Source organism: Pristiophorus japonicus, chromosome 6, assembly GCF_044704955.1.
Source record: "Pristiophorus japonicus isolate sPriJap1 chromosome 6, sPriJap1.hap1, whole genome shotgun sequence".
Lineage (NCBI taxonomy): Eukaryota > Metazoa > Chordata > Chondrichthyes > Pristiophoridae > Pristiophorus > Pristiophorus japonicus.
The window spans coordinates 48,231,134-48,251,206 of NC_091982.1; the positions used below are offsets into that span (position 1 = coordinate 48,231,134).

At 44.6% G+C, this 20,073-nt stretch overlaps 1 pseudogene; it reads left to right on the forward strand.

The window, feature by feature from the left end:
* Positions 1-13,646: 13,646 nt before the first annotated feature.
* On the forward strand, positions 13,647-13,877 carry LOC139266457 (U2 spliceosomal RNA; annotated as a pseudogene).
* Positions 13,878-20,073: the final 6,196 nt, after the last annotated feature.

Genomic DNA, 20,073 nt, shown 5'->3' on the forward strand with positions numbered 1-20,073 from the left:
AGCATGTGGCGAAGAGTCTGTTCGCTTTTCAATTGCCATGGGAAGTCGGAGCTTCGCAAGGGTGGACGTGTCAGGCGACCAATGGTGGGAGGGTAGGGGCGGGGCATTTGGAGCCAGGAATGCACTCAATATAGAAACTGATTCCTTAACTCTGCACCTCCCCTTTCTTCGCAAGCCCTACCCTCTGCTGACTCTGCACCATTTAAATGCAGGTGGATTGCTTTCACTTGTAATGTACATGAAGAAACTAGGGTCGATTTCCAACTTGGTGCTGGAACCAACGGAAGTGGAAATCAGGGTTGTTTCTTTAATGGCCGGCCGATCCACCAGTTTTATGCCCGGGGGAGGGGTTTGGGAAGGTGGGGTGCGGCGGGGAGGCACAGAGGTTGAAAATATACCCCGGTCGATATTATTCCCTGGGCCCCAAATGGAAATCTTTAGACATTTCGGGGGGAATTTTAGCCCCAAAAAACAGGTGGGTTGGGTTGGGTGGGACATTACGGAGTTAAAAATTTGAATACCGAACACAACCCACCTCCAACCCATCCACTACTGGCTTTTACAGAGGCGGAACGGGGAGGTGGGCAGCCAACCAGCTCCTAGGCGACAAGTTGGCATTTAAAATATAATAATGAGGCTGCATTCCTCATGGTGAGCCACCATTTAAAATTTAACAATGGGCGGGTGTGCTTCCCAGGCCTCTGAATCGCATTGCAGGCCCCCACCCTCTCACCGCTCGCTACCTGCCTCCAAATTAAATTCCGCCTTTGGGTGACTGACTGACTGACAACAATAAATCTGGTGAATGCAGGTTGATTTTTTTTGAAAAGCATCTTTCTATGTGCTTATTGTATCAGTGAGAAATGTCCTTTTTTCTGTCAGTGTCAATCTTCAATAAAACATTTAATCAAAATGTTTTCAAAGATATTGCTTGGACAGAGATACAAATTGCAACTGTCAAGAGAGGGAAATATATTTTCAGTACAACGCAGAGTACATTTATTATTCTCATAAATTCTCATCCTTATTTTCAAATCCCTCCATGGCCTCCCCCTTCCCTATCTCTGTAATCTCCTCCACCCCCACAACCCCCCTAAGGTCTCTGCGCTCCTCTTGAGTATCCCTGATTGTAATCGTTCAGCCATTGGTGACCGTGCCTTCTGTTGCCTAGGCCCCAAGCTCTGGAACTCCCTGCCTAAACCTCTCCGCCTTTCCACCTCTCTTTCCTGCTTCAAGAGGCTCCTTAAAACCTACTTCTTTGACCAAACTGCGCTAATTTCTACTTATGCAGTTCCGTGTCAAATTTGTATCTCATAATACTCCTTTGAAGTGCCTTGGGATGTTTCACTACGTTAAAAGCGCTATATAAATACAAGTTTTTGTTGTTATTAAGAGAAAATTGTGCCCTCAAAATGTAGCGTTTCAGCTATATCGACTTATTTCGAGACAGTTAAAAGAGCCTTCAGGCAGAGAAAAGATGAAACGCTGAGATTAATCCTGCAACACTCATTAGTTTGTAACAGGTTGTGTACACCAATAGCCAGTCATACTAGTTTTATATCGCTAACATGAGATCAATATGCTCTGTCTTATTCAGTGAACCCACAAGATCGTGAAGTGTTTTATGTGTAGGCAACAGTAAAATGATAGTTTTCAATCCCAAGGCTGAAAAGTTGCCACATTCTGCCCTTACTGACATTTTAGTGCATCATTCCATTAATTTGATTGTTCCAGTTTCACTGAGAATTTGATTTAACTGACAAAGGCTTTGAAAATACTCTAAAATAATACAGATTCAATCTGACAACATAATTCTAATATCATTGGCAAGATAAAAAATCTTTGTGCAGATCAGAGAATCGATACCCTGTTTGCTGTCATTTTGAACAGTGCTGAACATGATCTGGATTCATAATTCATTATCATCTGGTGTTCAGGAGATAGCATGAATACAGTCAGATTGCTGTAAATAGTTGTACACAAATTCAAACTTTCTCATTTTTTTACACTGGTTTCAATCTTTGAAGTACAGAATCCTTCGAATCAAAATTGAACAGTATCATCCTTTGTCACAATATTGTGACATGATCCACAATGCTCATAACAGTGTCATGAACCATCATCATGGTAACTGTGAACTAGCGTAACTGTGATCGCCATGCTCGATCAATAGGCCATTAGAGAAAATAATAATAAATAAGTAATTTATCAGGACAAATTGATTCCTGGGATGAGGGGGCTGTCTTCTGAGGAGAGATTGAGTAGATTGGGCCGATACTCTTTGGAATTTAGAAGAATGAGAGGTGATCTCATTGAAACATACAAGATTCTGAGAGGGCTTGACAGGGTAGATGCTTAGAGATTGCTTCCCCTCACTGGAGAGTTGACAACCAAGGGACATAGTCTCAGGATAAGGGGTCAGCCATTTAGAACTGAGATGAGGAGAAATTTCTTAACTCAGAGCGTTGTGAATCTTTGGAATTCAGTGCCCCAGAGGGCTGTAGATGCTCAGTCATTGAGTATATTCAAGACAGGGATAGATAGATGTTTGGTCTAAGGGAATCGAGGGATATGGGGATAAGAACATAAGAGTAGGAGTAGGCCATTTGGCCCCTCGAGCCTACTCCGCCATTGGCACGAAACTGGCATTCTAACTCAGACAGGGTACAGGATAGCTGCTATGGAACATGAGAAAAGTGTCATGTGGCTGCAGGAGGGGATGCTGTTCTGAGTTTGGGGCTGAGACAGAGGCAACTTTACTCTGCTACACCTGAGTTGGCCGTGCTCGATGTTGACAATGGGTAATCAAAATGGAAAATCTCCCATTCCCTAGCATTAAGATTCCTTGATGAGCACCAAATATATAAAAAAGTAAATAATTAGGAATAAAGGTTTCATATCAAAGTGCAACACATGACTGCTGGTACCTTTTTTGAAGGAGACACAGGGGACGAAACCCAGGGTCTAAGAAAGACCCATTACAGTCCGTTAGTGGCGGCGATGCATGGATATCCAGTGACCGCCGCTTTGGGGTCAACTGGCTGACCCGACCCAAATTTAGATTGGGGATTTTTTGGCCTGGACCCGATACCGCCGGATTCTGATCACCGCCGGAAACGCATCGTCAGACTGCGCACCACCACTTTCTCTCACCGTAAAAATCTTCCATAAGAACATAAGAACATAAGAATTAGGAACAGGAGTCGGCCATCTAGCCCCTCGAGCCTGCTCCACCATTCAACAAGATCATGCTTGAAATGGTCATGGACTCAGCTCCACTTACCCGCCTGCTCCCCGTAACCCTTAATTCCCTTATTGGTTAAAAATCTATCTATCTGTGATTTGAATACATTCAATGAGCTAGCCTCAACTGCTTCCTTGGGCAGAGAATTCCACAGATTCACAACCCTCTGGGAGAAGAAATTCCTTTTCAACTCGGTTTTAAATTGGCCCCCCCGTATTTTGAGGCTGTGCCCCCTAGTTCTAGTCTCCCTGACCAGTGGAAACAACCTCTCTGCCTCTATCTTGTCTATCCCTTTCATTATTTTAAATGTTTCTATAAGATCATCCCTCATCCTTCTGAACTCCAACGAGTAAAGACCCAGTCTACTCAATCTATCATCATAAGGTAACCCTCTCATCTCCGGAATCAGCCTAGTGAATCGTCTCTGTACCCCCTCCAAAGCTAGTATATCCTTCCTTAAGTAAGGTGAACAAAACTGCACGCAGTACTCCAGGTGCGGCCTCACCAATACCCTATACAGTTGCAGCAGGACGTCCCTGCTTCTGTACTCCATTCCTCTTGCAATGAAGGCCAACATTCCATTCGCCTTCCTGATTACCTGCAAACTAACTTTTTGGGATTCATGCACAAGGACCCCCAGGTCCCTCTGCACCGCAGCATGTTGTAATTTCTCCCCATTCAAATAATATTCCCTTTTACTGTTTTTTCTTCCAAGGTGGATGACCTCACATTTTCCGACATTGTATTCCATCTGCCAAACCTTAGCCCATTCGCTTAACCTATCTAAATCTCTTTGCAGCCTTTCTGTGTCCTCTATGCAACCCGCTTTCCCACTAATCTTTGTGTCATCTGCAAATTTTGTTACACTACACTCTGTCCCCTCTTCCAGGTCATCTATTGTAAACAGTTGTGGTCCGAGCATCAATCCCTGTGGCACACCACTAACCACCGATTTCCAACCCGAAAAGGACCCATTTATCCCGACTCTCTGCTTTCTGTTAGCTAGCCAATTCTCTATCCATGCTGATACATTTCCTCTGACTCCGCGTACCTTTATCTTCTGCAGTAAAATTTTGTGTGGCACCTTATCGAATGCCTTTTGGAAATCTAAATACACCACATCCATCGGTACACCTCTATCCACCATGCTCGTTATATCCTCAAAGAATTCCAGTAAATTAGTTAAACATGATTTCCCCTTCATGAATCCATGTTGCGTCTGCTTGATTGCACTATTCCTATCTAGATGTCCCGCGATTTCTTCCTTAATGATAGCTTCAAGCATTTTCCCCACTACAGATGTTAAACTAACCGGCCTATAGTTAGCTGCCTTTTGTCTGCCCCCTTTTTTAAACAGAGGCGTTACATTAGCTGCTTTCCAATCCGCTGGTACCTCCCCAGAGTCCAGAGAATTTTGGTAGATTATAACGAATGCATCTGCTATAACTTCTGCCATCTCTTTTAATACCCTAGGATGCATTTCATCAGAACCAGGGGACTTGTCTACCTTGAGTCCCATTAGCCTGTCCAGCACTACCCCACTAGTGATCGTGATTATCTCAAGGTCCTCCCTTCCCACATTCCCATGACCAGCAATTTTTGGCATGGTTTTTGTGTCTTCCACTGTGAAGACAGAAGCAAAATAATTGTTTAAGGTCTCAGCCATTTCCACATTTCCCATTATTAAATCCCCCTTCTCATCTTCTAAGGGACCAACATTTACTTTAGTCACTCTTTTCCGTTTTATATATCGGTAAAAGCTTTTACTATCTGTTTTTATGTTTTGCACAAGTTTACCTTCGTAATCTATCTTTCCTTTCTTTATTGCTTTCTTAGTCATTCTTTGCTGTCATTTAAAATTTTCCCAATCTGCTAGTTTCCCACTAACCTTGGCCACCTTACATGCATTGGTTTTTAATTTGATACTCTCCTTTATTTCCTTGGTTATCCACGGCTGGTTATCCCTTCTCTTACCGCCCTTCTTTTTCACTGGAATATATTTTTGTTGAGCATTATGAAAGAGTTCCTTAAAAGTCCTCCACTGTTCCTCAATTGTGCCACTGTTTAGTCTGTGCTTCCAGTCTACTTTAGCCAACTCTGCCCTCATCCCACTGTAGCCCCTTTTGTTTAAGCATGGTACACTCGTTTGAGACACTACTTCTTCACCCTCAATCTGTATTACAAATTCAACCATACTGTGATCACTCATTCCGAGAGGATCTTTTACTAGGAGATCGTTTATTTTTCCTGTCTCATTACACAGGACAAGATCTAAGATAGCTTGCTCCCTTGTAGTTTCTGTAACATACTGTTCTAAGAAACAATCCCGTATGCATTCTATGAATTCCTCCTCAAGGCTACCCCATGCGATTTGATTTGACCAATCGATATGTAGGTTAAAATCCCCCATGATTACTGCCGTTCCTTTTTCACATGCCTCCATTATTCCCTTGATTATTGCTCGCCCCACCGTGAAGTTATTATTTGGGGGCCTATAAACTACGCCCACCAGTGACTTTTTCCCTTTACTGTCTCTAATCTCCACCCACAATGATTCAACATTTTGTTCATTAGAGCCAATATCGTCTCTCACAACTGCCTTGATATCATCCTTTATTAACAGAGCTACCCCACCTCCTTTCCCTTTTTGTCTATCTTTCCGAATTGTCAGATACCCCTGTATGTTTAACTCCCAGTCTTGGCCACCCTGCAACCACGTTTCTGTAATGGCCACCAAATCATACCCATTTGTAATGATTTGTGCCGTCAACTCATTTGCTTTATTTCGAATGCTGCGTGTTTTAATACTAGTTTTTAAACCATGATTTTTAGTTTTGACCCCTCCTGCAGCCCCTTTATATTCATACATATTGTCCCTTCCTATCACCTTGTGGTTTACACTTACCCCAGTGCTACTCTGCTCTGTTGCCTCCTGCCTTTTGCATTCTTTCTTAGGGTCCTGTTCATCTGAGCTCTCACCCACTCTTACTAGCTCAGAGCCCTCTCCTGGGTTCCGAATACTCCTTGCATTGAGGCACCGAGCTTTCATGCTTGCCTTTTTATTACACTTTGACCCTTTAGAATTTTGCTGTACAGTGGCCCTTTTTGTTTTTTGCCTTGGGTTTCTCTACCCTCCACTTTTACTCATCTCCTTTCTGTCTTTTGCTTTTGTCTCCATTTTGTTTCCCTCTGTCTCCCTGCATTGGTTCCCATCCCCCTGCCATATTAGTTTAACTCCTCCCCAACAGCACTAGCAAACACTCCCCCTAAGACATTGGTTCCAGTCCTGCTCAGGTGCAGACCGTCCGGTTTGTACTGGTCCCACCTCCCCCAGAACCGGTTCCAATGCCCCAGGAATTTGAATCCCTCCCTGCTGCACCACTGCTCAAGCCACGTATTCATCTGAGCTATCCTGCGATTCCTACTCTGACTAGCACGTGGCACTGGTAGCAATCCCGAGATTACTACTTTTGAGATCCTACGTTTTAATTTAGCTCCTAGCTCCTTAAATTCATCTCGTCGGACCTCATCCCTTTTTTTACCTATATCGTTGGTACCAATGTGCACCATGGCAACTGGCTATTCACCCTCCCTTTTCAGAATGTCCTGCACCCTCTCCGAGACATCCTTGATCCTTGCACCAGGGAGGCAACATACCATCATGGAGTCTCGGTTGTGGCCGCAGAAACGCCTATCTATTCTCCTTACAATCGAATCCCCTATCACTATCGCTCTCCCACTCTTTTTCCTGCCCTGCTGTGCAGCAGAGCCAGCCACGGTGCCATGAACTTGGCTGTTGCTGCCCTCTCCTGATGAGTCATCCCTCTCAACAGTACTCAAAGCGGTGTATCTGTTTTGCAGGGGGATGACTGCAGGGGACCCCTGCACTACCTTCCTTGCACTGCTCTTCCTGCTGGTCTTCCATTCTCTAACTGGCTGTGGACCCTTCACCTGCGGTAAGACCAACTCGCTACACGTGCTACTCACATCATTCTCAGCTGCAGAAATTGATCCCCCGCTGCGCGGTGCCCCTGATAGGTTTTTCTGTCAGTGCGCCTTCTGAAGACTATGTGTGGCCCGGCAACGCGGTGGTCCTTCAAGGACCACATGTAATAATTTTTGCTGGCCGACTTCCCGATCGGCCAGCAAAATAGTGCCCCCGGGTTCGACGAGGCCGCCAATGGGCAGCCTGGCGCCCCCTCTTGGGTGCCAGGCCACTAACGTGACTGAAACCCTCCCTGGTGGCCCAGTGGCCGATGATAAAAAATGACAGAATCTTTAATGGAGGGGAGGGAGCATGGTGATGCACACGCGCTGTGACGTCACCAATACTCCACCACTGATTGACAGCGGCGGAGTCCCGGTCCGACCTATATTCAGCCTCTCAGCCTGGCTTTGAATCTATGGCCCACCCCCATTATGACACATTTTCTCTGGGACTTTGAAAACATTTCAAAGTCATGAAAATGGCTCTTCCAACCGCATCAAGGATCCGTGCGGTAAATACAAAGAAAAAATCATAGGTGCACCAGCTTTCTTGCACTGCTGATTTTCGGCCTCACAATCTCCCTCTTCAATATATTTTTTCTTGCTTTATCCTCCTTCAGTCTACCTGAACCACATAAAAAAAGAAAAGAAAGACTTGCATTTATATAGTGCCTTTCACCACCACCAGACATCCCAAAGCGCTTTACAGCCAATTAAGTACTTTTTTGAAGTATGGCCTCTGTTGTAATGTTGGAAATGCAGCAGCCAAATTGTGCACAGATAGCTCACACAAGCAGCAATGTGATAATGACCAGATAATCTGTTTTTTTAGAGATGTTGATTGAGGGATAAATATTGGCCAGGACATCGGGGATAACTTCCCTGCTCTTCTTTGAAATAGTGCCATGGGATCTTTTATTTCCTCCTGAGAGAGCAGACGGGACTTGGTTTAACATCTCATCCGAAAGACAGCATCTCCGATGGTGCAGCACTCTCTCAGCACTGCACTGGAGTGTCAGTCTAGATTTTTGTGCTCAAGTCGTTGGAGACCAGGAGACATCTGTGATCAGGAGAGAAGATGAAAGAAAAACAAGAAAGACTTGCATTTATATAACGTCTTTCATGACCACTTGATGTCTCAAAGCACTTTACAGCCAATGAAGTACTTTTTTGAAATGTAGTCACTGTTGTAATGAGGAAATGCAGCATCCAATTTGTGCACAGCAAGTTCCCACAAGCAGCAATGTGATAATGACTAGATAATCTTTTTTTAATGATATTGATTGAGGGATAAATATTCGCCAGGATGCAGGGGAGAACTCCCTTGCGTTTCTTTGAAATAGTGCCATGGGATCTTTGGGATCTGAGAGCAGACGGGGCCTCGGTTTAACGTCTCATCCGAAAGACGGCACCTCCGACAGTGCTGCATTCCCTCAGTATTGTACTGGGGTGCCAGCCTGGATTTTTGTGCTCAAGACCCTGGAGAGCAGGAGACTTCTGTCACCAAGAGATGGATGACCAGCTTGTTCTGAATTGGACACTCAGGGGTAGATTTCGGCCTGGGTCCATTCTTGTAACCTGAAATAAGACCTGCATTTACATAATCCTAATGACAAAGATATATATATTTTAAAGCGATTATGGCAATGCGCTTGACTGAAAAATAATTCCATAAATCTGAATTTTGTAGCTTTGACCCCTTGCCCCTGAGAATGGTGCAGTAATTGGCGAAGTATCAGTATCAGCAATCACTGCACCAATACTACCTCAGATACCTTCTGGTGCCTCTTGCCCTGCTATAATCACAATGGCAAATCTCAGAGGAACAACAGCACTGTTCTTGGCAAAATGCCTTTACAAATATAGCAGCTGTCACTGGGAGAAGAAGTCTGCTCAATTTCACAAGAGATTTGTTATAATAGTGAGTTTACTGCCTGGGAACCAATTTAAGAAGTCAATGTTCCTTTAAATCCTAAAAGAAATGTATTCTCTTTGGGGAATGTGTTTAAATTAATGCTGAAAATCGATCTACTTGTGGTATGTACAGTACCACTGGCTTATGGTAACTGAATAAAGTTAAATTACATTTTTATTACATGGGATTCGGTGATTTCTATGCAATTTTTTTTACTGCTGTTTAGAAAAGCACCCCCAGCAATTCTAACAATCGCTCTCAGTAAATGAGAAAACCTGGAATTAAAACAAAATCCTTACCATTAACTGGCACATTTACTAACATCAAGCAGCATGAAGAAGTGTATACCTAAGATGTCACTTTATCAAATATATACTTAAGATGCATACTTGGTGATGGGCTAAGGAGCTTGTTCTCAATAACACATTCTCAATAATGCCATTTTTTCGTACGGCAGCTGCTGTTGATTCTGCTATTCCCATTTACACCTCTTCTTGGTATCGCAGGTGCCGGAGGTGTTGGAGGTGCCATCTTTCAGATGAGATATTAAACTGAGGCCCTGTCTGCCCTTGCAAGTGGACGCAAAAGATCCCATGATACTATTTTGAAGAAGAGCAGGGGAGTTATCACCATGTCGCCTTTGGATCTTCTGCCAGTTACCTTAAATTTGAGGCCTCTGGTTTTCGACACCAAAGGGAACAGTTTCTCTCTATGTCTAGATCTCTTATGATTTGGAATACCTCTGTCAAATCTCCTCACAACCTTCTCTGCTCTAAGGAGCACAACTCCAACTTCTCCATTCTATCCACGTAACTGAGATCCCTCATTCCTGGAACCATTCTTGTAATTGAGAATTGTTCAGATATTAATGTCCTTAAAAACGCATTCGTAAGAAACATAAGATCATGAGCAGGAGTAGGCCATTTGGCCCCTCGAGCCTGCTCCACCATTCAATAAGATCATGGCTGATCTGATCATGGACTCAGCTCCATTTCCCCGCCCGCTCCCCATAACCCTTCACTTCCTTATCGTTCAAAAATCTGTCTATCTCCGCCTTAAATATATTCAATGACCCAGCCTCCACAGCTTTCTGGGGCAGAGAATTCCACAGATATACAACCCTCTGAGAGAAGAAATTCATCTTCATCTCAGTTTTAATTATTCTAAAACAATGCCCTCTCGTTCTAGATTCCCCCATGAGTGGAAACATCCTCACTGCATCTACCTTGTGGAGCCCCCTCATTATTGTATATTTCTCAATAAGATCACCTCTCATTCTTCTGAACTCCAATGAGTATAGGGCCAACCTACTCAACCTATATTCATAAGTCAACTCCTTCAGCTCAGGAATCAATCTAGTGAACCTTCTCTGAACTGCCTCCAATGCAAGTATATCCCTCCTTAAATACGGAGACCAAAACTATACACAGTACTCTAGGTGTGGCCTCACCAATACCCTACACAGTTTTAGCAGGACTTCTCTGCTTTTATATTCGCTGTCTTTGTATCTGAACCATGAAGCAGGATGACCGACCACACTAATACAATGGCAGCCTGCACAGTATGTCTGTGTAATCGCATTAACACCGATTTGATTTCTCTACTCCTGTCTCATCCTGGGCAATGTGGTGTGTGCAGTGCTTAAAATGAAATATGACTACAATTTCTGCCCCACTGGGCTAAAATTTGCAGTCGGAGGATTCCCGCAAATGTTTTTTTACTAAAGTAGCTGGTGGTCCCGGAGGAACGAACACTTGTGCTCCGAGGCCTAGATGCGCAGCCCTGCTCATTACATCCTCAAAGAACTCCAGCAAATTTGTCAAACATAAGAACATAAGAACACAAGAATTATAAACAGGAGTAGGCCATCTAGCCCCTCGAGCCTGCTCCGCCATTCAATAAGATCATGGCTGATCTGGCCGTGGACTCAGCTCCACTTACCCGCCCTCTCCCCGTAACCCTTAATTCCCTTATTGGTTAAAAATCTATTTATCTGTGACTTCATGTGAAACATGATTTCCCTTTCATAAAACCATGCTGATTCTGCTTGATTGAATCATGCTTTTCCAAATGTCCCACTACTGCTTCCTTAATAATGGACTCCAGCATTTCCCCAATGACAGATATTAGGCTAACTGGCCTATAGTTTCCTGCTTTCTGTCTGCCTCCTTTTTTAAATAGGGGCATTACATTTGCAGTTTTCCAATCTGCTGGGACCATCCCAGAATCCAGGGAATTTTGGTAGATTACAACCAATGCATCCACTATCTCTGTAGCCACTTCTCTTAAGACCCTATGATGTAAGCCATCAGGTCCAAGGGACTTGTCCACCTTTGGTCCCATTATTTTACCAAGTACTACTTCATTAGTGATAGTATTAAGTTCCTCTCTACTTATAGCCCCTTGATTATCCACTTTTTGGATGTTCTTCGTGTCTTCTGCCGTGAAAACCAAGACTAAATATTTGTTCCTCACTTAGCAGACCATCAGAGTGCTCAAGCAATGGTTCCGTTGCCTTGACTGCTCGGGAGGAGTTCTCCAGTACTCGCCTGAGCGGCTGTCCCTTTTCGTCGTCGTCTGCTGTATGCTGCACATCATGAGGGTGCAGCCATTGTTCCCAAGCATAGCTCCACCAGCTCAGCGGGATGAAGAGGAGGAGGAGCAGGAGGGGGAGGAGAATGAGGAGTAGGACGAGGAGGAGGAACAGGAGCAGCAGCAGCAGCGACGGAGGAGGCATGCGCTCAATCTGCCTTCTGCAAGAGCGGTCTATGATGCCTCATCGGTTCCAATGAATTCCCCAGTGCATCACCCAGTGTAGACCCCTCTACTAAGCTAGCCTCTAACGAACGTGTAGTACAAGTGGTGCCTGAGAGATGCAGTGACGCGGTGCTTGGGTCCTCCTCCTCTTCTCCTTCATCACTCTCATGGGGGGGGGGAGGGGGGGCGTGCCAGGGGCTCAGGGACAGGCTGGTGATCTGCTGGATGATTATTTGAAAGCATAAAGACTTGCGTTAAGGTGAGGGCAGTGGGGCAGGAACGGAGCAGGGAATGCAGACAGGAGCTGGAAAGTGATAAAGTCTTCTGGTGTGAGGGGGAAGTAAGATGAGAAAAAGTGAGGGGGTTAAAAATACCGCTGTTGTCCCCAGCGGGTCGACGTCGCCAATGACCACGACTCCCACCACCTGCTGTCCAATGAACCTCAGCACTCGCTCCTCGAGGTTTGAGAGCTTCTGGAGCTGAGGTTCACCCCCGCCTGTCCTCTGCTGCTCCCTCCTATTGTGTGCCATCTTGGCCTGCAAAAAAAAGGAATGTGTGTGAGGCAGAGTCCAGCTATGTGTCTCAGAGATATGCCTGCCTTCGTTGAATAGCTGTGAATGTAGGCAAGAGGTGAGTATGTGAGTTTGAGTAGTTGCAGATGTTTGGTGGTTGAGTGGTGCTTTGCGCAGTGCGCACAGAGGTTCAGATGCTAGTATGTAGAACCTGTTGAAGCATGTATTCACCTTGACCACCCGACCAAGGTTGTTGAACTTCTTCTGGCACTGTATGAGGCTGCGTTCCACGTCAGTACTGGCCAAGACCTCCTGTGCCACTTCCTTCCAAATTGCCCTGAAGACCAGGTCGCTCTGGCTACAGGTGTGGTGTCAGAGGACTGGAGGACTGCTAATGTTGTACCTTTGTTTAAAAAGGGAGAAAGGGATAGACCAAGTAATTGCAGGCCAGTCAGCCTAACCTCAGTGGTGGGAAAATTATTGGAAACATTCCTGAAGGAAATTTGGAAAAACATGGTTTAATCAACGACAGCATAGATTTGTTAAGGGAAGGTCGTGTCTGACTAACTTGATTGAATTTTTCGAGGAGGTAACCAGGAGAGTCGATGAGGGCAGTGCGTATGAATATATGTCTATATGGATTTTAGCAAAGCTTTTGAGAAGGTCCCACATGACAGACTGGTCATGAAAGTAATAGCCCATGAGATCCAGGGCAAAGTGGCAAGTTGAATCCAAAATTGGCTCGGAGGCAGGAAGCAAAGGGTAATGGTTGATGGATGTTTTTGTGACTGGAAGGCTGTATCCAGTGGGGTTCCGCAGGGCTCAGTGCTGGGTCCCATGCTTTTTGTAGTATATATCAATGACCTGAACTTGAATGTTGGGGTATGATTAAGAAGTTTGCAGATGACACTAAAATAGGCTGTGTGGTTGACAATGAAGAAGAAAGCTGCGGACTGCAGGAAGTTATCAATGTACTGATCAGGTGGGAAGAACAGTGGCAAATGGAATTCAATCCAGATAAGTGTGAGGTAATGCATTTGGGGAGGTCGAACAAGGTAAGAGAATACACATTAAATGGAACAACATTAAAAAGTGTAGAGGAACAAAGGGACCTTGGAGTGCAGGGCCACAGATCCCTGAAGGTATCAGGCCAGGTAGATAAGGTGGTTAAGAAGGCATATGGAATACTTGATTTTATTAGTCGAGGCATGGAATACAAGAGCAAGGAGGTTATGCTTCTCGGCCTTTTGGCTAAGATCTGCATAACTAACCTGACCAGCCACCATGACCTCCGGGTGGTTTCTCCCTGGTCAGGAAGGTATATGCTTACATTTTTGTAAACAGGAGGTGGGTGGGATGGCTTGACCCATCCACCTCCACGGAGGTGTGTGGGGGACCTGACCCATCCACCTCCATGGCACGAACCTGGTATTGCAGTACTTCCAGGAACGGTGCAGTGGCTCTAGGCCTTTTGGCTAAGAGCATTGGCGCAGAGTGATCCTTGACTGGTGCAGGGTGACCTCTGGCGTTTGACAAAGAATTGTAACGATTGGAACGATTGGACACGAATAAATAAATAAAAAAAATAAAAAAAAAAAGGAGGTTATGCTTGAACTGTATAAAATACTGGTTAGGCCGCAGCTGGAGTACTGCGTGCAGTTCTGGTCACCACATTACAGGAAAGATGTGATTGCATTGGAAAGGGTGCAGAGGAGATTTACAAGAATGTTGCCTGGAGTGGAGAATTTTGGCTATGAGGAAAGATTGGAGATGCTGAGTCTGTTTTCTTTGGAACAGAGGAGGCTGAGGGGAGATCTGAATGAGGTGTATAAAATTATGAGGGGCCTGGATAGAGTGGATAGGAAGGATCTGTTTCCCTTGGCAGAGGGGTCAACAACCAGGGGACATAGATTTAAAGTAATTGGGGGGAGGTTTAGAGGAGATATATGGGGAAATGTCTCCATACGGAGGGTGGTGGAGGTCTGGAACTCACTGCCTGAAAGGTTGGTCGAGGCAGAAACCCTCAGCACATTTTAAAAATACTTGGATGTGCACTTAAAGTGCCGTATCCTACAAGGCTATTAGTCCTTAGTTACCCTTGACAAGTTGGTGGTGGGCCTTCTTCTTGAACCGCTGCAGTCCTTGTGGTGAAGGTACTCCCACAATGCTGTCAGGTAGGCAGTTCCAGTATTTTGACCCAGCAACGATGAAGAAACGATGATACATGTCCAAGTCGGGATGGTGTGTGACTTTGAGGGGAACTTGGAGGTGTTATCACGCACCTGCTCCCCTTGTCCCTCTAGGTGGTGGAGGTTGTGGGTTTGGTCTCTAACAGTAAACCCTGCCAATAAATTTACTGAAGATATTGAATAAAAACAGAAAATACTGGAAATCCTTCATCAGAACCTGACGAGTCATCAACCTGAAACATTAACTCTGTTTTTCTCTTACCAGGTGCTGTCCGACCCACTGAGATTTCCAGCATTTTCTGTTTTTATTTCAGATTCAGGCCCGCAGTATTTTATTTTTGTACTGAAGATATTTAGTTTGCTGTATTGTCACTGCACGAATTACTGCATATAGCTGCAATGTTCTATTTTGAGTACTCCCATTTAGAAGAAGCTGTGAAAACAGGCTGACTTTGCAAAACATTTTCCTTCATGACATCCAGTTCTTTGTAGAGATCAATTTCAGTAGCACAATGGTTTTAGTCACATCTGTATTCATAGTTTCTGCCTCTTACTTTGGCAGGAGCTCAGAGAATGAAGAAGGCAGCATGGTGTGTACACAAAGTACCCTGGTTTTAAAATCACTCCATTACAAGATTTTAAATAACTTTTAAGCACATGATGTAAAGGACACAATTTGCCAGAGTTTGACGTCCAAACTGCTTATGAACAAAATGTAATTACGGATCAACTCTGGCAATTGCAGCTTTAAAAAGACAAATCGTTGTTTCCATTTAATAAAAAAAATACATCTGCACTGTAATTTTCCACTTGAAAAGACTAGGATAACTTACATTCTATCCACTTATGAAAATAAAGTACATACACACTGCCAATTTTGAATTATTTTATACCCTTGTGATTTGACTTCAAATTCATTGAGGGCTCGGATCTAAATGAACTCACATCAGTTTCCACTTGCATCATATGGTTGCCTTGCATTACAGGGAGAAAGCAATAGGGAATTTAGTTAATTTCAGTTGATTTAATTGATGGTCTGACGTAACGATTACATTTTTTTTAATGAGGCTTTAAGAGGCAATATTGAGTGCTGTACCACATACAGGCACGCATGCAGCAGTATAGTTATTGTATGGAAAACACATTGGGCCAAAATTTGCGTACCTCTGGAGTGCGCTTTCGACACCCAGTACCTGCTGGCTCCCGGGCTTCGGAGACTTCGGCTCCTGGGCCAATGGGCATGTGCCTGCGTAAAGGCCCACGGATCCCAGGGAAGCAGGCTATTCAGAAGCTTCCCTGGGATCCCGTGGGCCAGGTCAACCAATTAGAAAGGGGGATTCCTCAGGAGTTTATGGGAATTCCATTTACGAACATAATCCCCACAAGCTTATGAGAAATCCCCAAATAAATAAATAATTAACTCTATTAAAAATAAATATTCCCATGTTCAAAATTAATTAAAAATCCCTTTGATTAAGCATTTAAAATAAAATTGTAATTTTTTTAGAAATAATTTTGAACACTTTAATCTGGGCCAAAATTTACATAAAGTATTTTAAAATGTTTTTGTATGTTTTAATCATTTTTGACATTTTAATTCAACATAAGAAACATAAGAAATAGGAGCAGAAGTAAGCCGTTTGGCCCCTCGAGCTTGCTCTGCCTTTCAATAAGATCATGGCTGATCCGATCCTGGCCTCAACTCCACTTCCCCACCCGCTCCCCATAACCCTTGACTCCCTTATTGTTCAAAATCCGTCTACTTCCATGTTAAATATATTCAATGACCCAGCCTCCACGGCTCTCTGAGGTAGAGAATTACAAAGATTCACGCTCCTCTGAGAGAAGAAATTTTTCCTCATCTCCGTTTTAAATGGGCGACCCCTTATTCTGAAACTATGCCCCCTAGTTCTAGATTCCCCCACCAGGGAAAACATCCTCTCTGCATCTACCCTGTCAAGCCCCCTCAGAATCTTATACATTTCAATTAGATCACCTCTCAGATCCTTGACAGATCGCAAGTTCCAGGTTTTCGCTCATGCGCAGCGCCTGGGGAAACACGGAATTGCAGAGCCATTCTAAGGGCTTACGATGGCGTACGCACATCGGCCCCGCAACATCCAGGCCATTGATTGCTCCAAATATGAGAAGCTATTATGCAATTAGGTGAACGTAACATACTATAGTAACCACTTTACATGACATATTCTTCTTAGGCGGTCCCTTGTATCGAGGATGACTTGCTTCCACACCAAAAAGGGATGCGTTCACAGGTGTTTCGATGAAGGACCTGATATTCTAGGTCGTGAACTACATATTGAAAGGTGGAAGATGCCTGTGCGTGGATTTTTTGCACCAACCACTAAATGGGCTTGGCAGACCTAGGTCTTGGTCCAGTGGCAAGGATTAACCAAGATGACAGGAGAACAGCTCTGCTGCACGGACTTAGTGCGCACACATATTGCAGAGTGGGTGGCCCATGCTGCCCCTGGGCCCTCGCCTCTTCTGGGCCCTGAACTCTCGCCTCTCCTCAGCCTCAATCACGTCGCTCTTGGGCCCCAATATCTCTCTGCTCCTCTGCCCCGATCATTCGCCGCACCTCTGCTGTACCTGGGCCCCGCCGAAGTTCCTGCCTACGCTCCAATCGCAAATGATATTACCCATGTCAGCTCAGCTCTGTCGGTAGGACTCTTGCTTCAGCCCGACTCCAGGACTTGCGTACATACGTGGTAATTCTGCGATCACACTTGCAGTGAGGATCTGCATTCAATGGGTGTGTGGAACAGAGTTAGGACTAGAACACTGTTCCCCTCCTTGTCTTGGGTTTGTAGTCATATTTAACATGGCTCCCTGGTGGAAGAGTGAAATCATTTCATCTGTAATCCCATGTCTCATATATTGTTAACACCAGCAATATAAGATTGGCAAAATAGGTTTTCTGTGAGTTTGGGCCATTAGATATTACAAATCAGAATCAGAATAACCCATGAAATCAATGCTGGAGGTATTGTCTTTTGGATAAGATGTTAATCCAATTTCCTGTCCAGTTGTTCAGCAGGACGTTAAAAAAAGAACACAGAGAGATTAATGGTAATTCCACTGGCCGGAGAGTCCAGAGGACATAGATTTGAGATAATTATTAAAAGAATCAGAGGAATGATGGATAAATGTTCTTATGCAGGGAGTTGTTATGATGTGGAATGCATTGAAGGGGGGGTGAGGATGGGCGGGGGGGAGTGCGATGTGGAAGCAGATTCAATAGTAACTTTCCAAAGGGAATTGGATATACACAAGTAAAGGGAAAAACATTGCAGAGCAATGGGTAAAGAGCTGGTGAGTGGGACTTAAAAAAAAAATGTGTTCATTCACAGGATTTGATCATCACTGGCAAGGCCAGCATTTATTGCCCATCCCTAATTGCCCTTGAGAAGGTGGTGATGAGCCACCTTCTTAAATCACTGCAGTCCGTGTGGTGAAGGTATTCCCAAAGTAACTTTGTTGTAGCAGTTTGGTACATCTGTGCAGCTTGCTAGGCCATTTCAGAGGGCTGTGGGTCTGGAGTCACATTTCCTTCCCTAAAGGACATTAGTGAACCAGTTGGGTTTTAACAACAATCCAGTAGTTTTATGGTCACTATTACTGATATTAATTTTTTTAATGCCAGATTTATTTAACTGGATTTAAATTCCCCCAGCCACCATGGTGGGATTCAAATTCACGTTCCATGAATTATTAGTCCAGGTCTCTTAGTTACTAGTCCAGCAACATAACCACTACACTATTGTGCCCAATGATAATTAGATAGCTCTTTCAAAGAGGTGGCACAGGCGCGATGGGCTGAATGGCTTCCTTCTGTGCTGCATGATTCTGTGACTTGATAGCCCAGTGTGTTGTACTTGTAACATTATCTTATTCCCTTTCCTGCAATGCATGTTGAGGAGGTTGACATCACTCTGGCTGACTTGTACACTCTACCCAAATGGCTTCCTTCTGTGTGGTATGATTCAATGGGCTAGATTTTACACTTTTGTGCTTATCGGCCAAAAATGGGCGTTATTTCCAGCGTGGTCGGTAAAAATGGGTTTTCAGATCGCCGGCTTCTCGCCCATTCTCAAAGCACTTAATCTCCATTTTTGAAATTGGGCGGTACCGCGAGCGATATGAAATGGGCGGTAATGTTAAATCTCGCTGACCTTCTGCCGTAAAGTGTCGCCATCCTTAGCAATGGCATGGCAATACTCGATTCCCGCGATTCAGTAGGCCAAGGGTCACCATGACATGCACAGATGAGGAGACAGAGAGAGAGGGAGCCGAGAGGAACTGAAGGCGTGTCTGGGTGTGGTGTGGCTGCTTTGGGTGGAAGGAGGGAAACTTTAGAGCTTTACAGCAAATAGGGAAACAAAAATGAGCTGTTACCAGCCATATATTTGCCCGAATTTGGCTTATAATGGAGGGAGAGGAGGAGGCATCACAGCATGCTGTGGAGACTGACGCTGGAGAGAGCAGTGAGCTGAGAGAGGAGCACATTGGAGGGCGCAAAAGAGCGAAGAGGTTCTCGGACGAGGCAAATGCCTCCCTCCTGCAGGAGGTCGAGTTACGCTGGGGTGATTTGACACAGGGAGGGCGTGGGAAGCCCACCCCAAAGGCCTACCAGAAGATTTGGACCAAGATAGCAGAGGTGGTCTCGTCGGCGACCAACGAGGTGCATGAGGGCAACCAATGCCGCAAACGATGGAACGACCTTGTGGGATCCACAAGAGTATTACATTTATTTACATGTACTTATGTATTTATATAATTTGATTTGTAACAGTCATGAGTGACTATCATCAGATGTGAGGTCTTCCACTTTTACCGGGAATGTTTTACTCAAAGCCTGCAGTCACGCTGCACGTCTTTAGGTAAAGAATGACAATAATCATAATAATCATGATTACATCTGTCGGTTATGTGTTGTATCAGTCTCTGTGATGTCATGCAATGGTCTCATGCCATGTCGTCCTGTCACCTTTTACAGAAGAAGCTATCGACGATGAGGTCCATGCAGAGGCGAACGGGTGGGGGGCCACCTGTCCCCAGCGACATCACTGAGATGGAGGAGCGTGTGCTCGCACTCATGGGGAAGCACACCCGGACAGCCACGGAAGCATCTGCAGACCCTGAAGTGATGCCACGTGAGTAAAGCTTACACCATTATGTGATGAAAAGTCAATAGATGCTATACCCATTTATATCGAACAATCATATACGATAAATGACTTCTAAAATTGTCCTAGAAATAATGCTGGCCTAATGAAAATCATTGCAATGCACAATGTGTTGATGGTCATGAAATGTGATGTCTGTGATGATTTTGATAGCGGTGGTGCTTTTGTCGTGCATATGCTGTGTGTAGCGCTAGACTCACCTTGTGAACCTAGCACCCCCTTCTCCTCTAATAACCTCATTTGTGTTTTGCAGCTCAGCCAG